Source organism: Arachis duranensis, chromosome 3 (genome assembly GCF_000817695.3).
Source record: "Arachis duranensis cultivar V14167 chromosome 3, aradu.V14167.gnm2.J7QH, whole genome shotgun sequence".
NCBI lineage: Eukaryota > Viridiplantae > Streptophyta > Magnoliopsida > Fabales > Fabaceae > Arachis > Arachis duranensis.
Window position 1 is genome coordinate 105,059,439 of NC_029774.3, and position 4,131 is coordinate 105,063,569.

A 4,131-nucleotide genomic window follows, 5' to 3' on the forward strand; every position below is an offset into this window, starting at 1 on the left:
TGGTTTGCAGTCCTCTTGTCCTTCCTTCTGTTGTGCTCCTTTTGAGTTATGATGCATAATATCTTCAAATGGTTGTTAGTTCCCTGTACAATTCTCAAAAGTTGCTTGCTTCTCAAGCCCTTAGGTGACTGGTTAGTATGCATGAATTGAATGTGACTTTTGGATTTAATTTGGTGTGGGAACACCAAACTTAATTCCTTGCCACTTCCTTTGATGCAACAGATTAACTATATGTAAAATCTTGTGTCCTTGCTAAAGGTTATAAAACTAAAACTAGAAAGCAATTAAATGGTTGAATGATTTGTCTGATTGCTTGGAGCTAGCTTTGTGCAGGAAGTGAGAATGTGCTTTTAAGTGAGATTTTGGTGGAACACCAAACTTAGAATGCTTCATTCTCTCTTAATTTGTTTTGGTGTAGAACACCAAACTTAGCTCCTTGCAATACATACCAATTATTCAACCTTTTTATTGAAAAAGCTATGAAAAGAAAACTACCTCATGTTGGGTTGCCTCCCAACAAGCGCTCTTTTAATGTCACTAGCTTGACATCCTTCATTCTTTGATCATGGAGGTTGAAAATCATAGTGCCTCAGCTTTTCTCCTCTTACTGTGAACTTCCTTCCAGTCTCCTCTTTGATGATCTCTAGGTGTTCAAGTGAAAGGACTCGGTTCACAGTGTAGTATTCAGATAATTGTGGAGACACCTTTATTGGTTGGGTGTTTAACACCACTTTATCCCCTGGTGAAAAGCCTTCAGTAGGGATTTTCTTGTTTCTCCACCCTCTTGGCCTCTTCTTCTTTTCTTTCTCAAGAGATACTCTCTGCCTTGGTGGTTCTTTATCTGGGATGCTGAATTTCTCATCTGGGGGTTTTGGATCTAGTTCCTCCTTGACTTCTTTGGTTTGTTGCACCATTTCTACTGCTTTCAAGCATGGATTTAGAAATCTTGGAGTTAACTCATTGACTGCCTCCTTCAAACTTTGATATCTGGCCTTATCCTTCATAAAATCTTATTCTTGAATGGGCTCATGCAAGGTTTTAAAAACATGGAATGCTAGATGCTCATCATGCACTCTCAGCAACAATTCCCCTTTTTCAACATCTATCAATGCTTTGCCTGTAGCTAGGAAAGGCCTCCCCAGAATGATGGGAGTGTTAGGGTCCTCTTCTATATCTGAGATAACAAAGTCAGCAGGGAGAAAGAATTTTCCCACTTTTACCAACACATTCTCCACAACTCCCAGTGCTTGCTTAGTGGATTTGTCAGCCATTTGGAGAACTATTCATGTGGACTTTAGCTCAGAAATTTTAAGTTTCCTCATTAGAGACAAAGGCATCAAGTTTATGCTTGCACCGAGGTCACAGAATGACTTCTCAATTGTTATGTTTCCTATGGTGCAAGGTATGTAAAAATTTCCAGGATCATCTTTCTTCTCTGGCAACTCTCTTTGGAGGATAGCACTACATTCCTTTGTCATCTCAACAATTTGTCCTTCCTTCAAGGGTCTTTTCTTTGTTAGCACTTCTTTCATAAATTTGGCATATAATGGCATCTGTTCAAGTGCTTCTAAGAAAGGAATATTGATGCTGAGTGTCTTGAATATGTCCAGGAGCTTTGAATATTGCTTATCCTCGTTTTCCTTTTTGAACCTCTGAAGGTATGGAAGTTTGGGGATATCTGGCTTCACCCCTTCCTTCTTCTCTTGTAGCTGTGTTTCAAGGGCTTCTTCCCTCTTCTCTTGTAGTTGTGATTCAAGGATGTTCTTGTATCCCTTTGAAAATTGTGCATTTTTGGTTTCTTGATCCTCTTTACTTTTCCCCTCTGTCTCTTCTTGTGGAACTTCTCTGTTGTGTTTGTCCTGATTAATGGCTTCCTTCTTCATAGTCTTCTCACTTCCCACTGTGATTGCTTTGCACTCCTCCCATTTTGTGGCTTTTCCCCCTTGGGTGGTCTTGAGTAGCAATAAGGGATGTATTTGATTGCTTCTCACTCGTCTCTGCAATTTGTTTAGCCATTTGTTCCATATTCTTCTCAAGATTTCTGATTGAAGCCTCTTGGTTTTTGATTATAGCTTCTTGGTTTTTGCTTGTTATGGCTTGATCCTTCCGTGCTGCTTCCTGATCTTGTTTTGCCATCTCTTGATTTTTCATGAGTTTCTCCATCATTATCTCTTGGTGCTTCATCATCTTTTCCATCAATAACTCCAAATTGGAGATTCTTTGAGTGTCTTGTGACGCTTGTGGCTGAGTGTGAGATGTTGAAGGTTGATGGTAGGTGTTTTGGTTAGTGGTTTGGTTATTGGGTGGATAGTAGCTAGAATTTGGGTGGTTATTTTGGGGTTTTCTATATGGATTGGGGTTAATGTTCTGCTGGTTGTAGTTTTGGTTGTTTCTTGAGTTGTTTTTTATATGGATTGGGGTTAGTGTTCTGCTGGTTGTGGTTTTGGTTATTTCTTGAGTTGTTTTGGTTTGAGTTTCTTTGCCATGGTTGCTGGTTTTGAGTGTGGTTATCTCCCCATCTTATGTTTGGATGGTTCTTCCAAGATGGATTGTAGGTGTCACCATAGACTTCATTTTGGCCGGAGCTTTGGTTGTGCACATATTGAGGTTGTTCCTGCTGCTGATCTTCTTGGTTTTCTTCATTTTGCCCCCATTTGGTCGATGATTGGCTTGTGTTGACTGCTGCAACTTGGAGGCTATCAATCCTCTTGGCCATTTGCTCAAATTGTTGTTGAATTTGCTGCTGCATTAATTTATTTTGAGCCAGGATTGAATCCACTCCTTCTAGCTCCATTATTGCATTATTTTGTTTTGAGCTAGAATTGAGTCCACTACTTCCAACTCTATCACTCCTTTCCTTTGTGATGGTTGGCGTTGCCTTTGGTGAGCAAAGAAATACTGGTTGTTAGCCACCATATCAATGAGATTTTGGGCCTCCTCTGCAGTTTTCATGAGCTGCAAAGAGCCTCCAGCTGAGTGATCCAATGCTTCCTGGGATTTCAATGTCAAGCCTTCATAAAAATTCTGCAATCTATCCCATTCATTGAACATTTTAGGAGGACACCTCCTGATTAGAGCCTTGTATCGTTCCCATGCCTCATATAAGGGTTCAGCATCCATTTGTGTGAATGTTTGTACTTCAGTCTTCAATCTAATAACCCTTTGAGGTGGGTAAAATTTGGCAAGGAACTTGCTCACTAAATCATCCCAGTTGTCTATACTGTCCCTTGGGAAGGATTCCAACCATTGAGTAGCTTTGTCTCTGAGAGAAAATGGAAATAATAGCAGCTTGTAGATGTCAGGATGCACTCCATTGGTTTTGACAGTGTCACAAATCCTCAAGAAAGTAGACAAGTGTTGATTTGGATCTTCAAGTGGTCCTCCTCCATAAGAACAATTGTTTTGAACCAAGGTGATGAGTTGTGGCTTTAACTCAAAATTATTTGCATGAACGTTAGGAGTGAGTATGCTACTCCCGCAGTTTCTTGCATTGGGGATAGTGTAAGAGGCCAACACCCTTCTTACAGGCTGTGTATTGTTGCTTACTCCCTCTTCACGCACCTCAGCCTCCATGACCTGCAAGATTCACAAACAAACCAAATGAAACATGGACATTCTAATGCTAGAATGTGGTTAGAGGGTTAGGTGACACAATATGTCAAACAGTTAGTGGGTTAGTCAAAAATAAAGAAAAAGTGCTTGATCTAAACTACCACCTCACTTAATCATTGTCAATCTATTTCAATCCCCGGCAAGTGCACCGGGTCGCATCAAGTAATAAAACTCACGGGAGTGAGGTCGATCCCACAGGGATTGAAGGATTGAGCAATTTTAGTTTAGTGGTTGAATTAGTCAAGCAAACAAGTGTTGATTGTGTGAATTTGTGTTGACAGGAATTTAAAATGCAGAAAATGTAAAGGGGAATGGGGGATTTGCAGAAATTAAAGAGAACTGAAAGTAAAGGAGCTGAATCTTAAAGTTCAAGTAATGTAAATTGCAGAAACTTAAATTGCAAGAAATGTAAATGACTTGAGAATTTAAAAGGGGAATGGGATTGGATCTGCAGGAATAACACAAGGAAATTAAAATAGAAACCAATAGATCTCAGGACCCAAGAGACTAGATAACCAA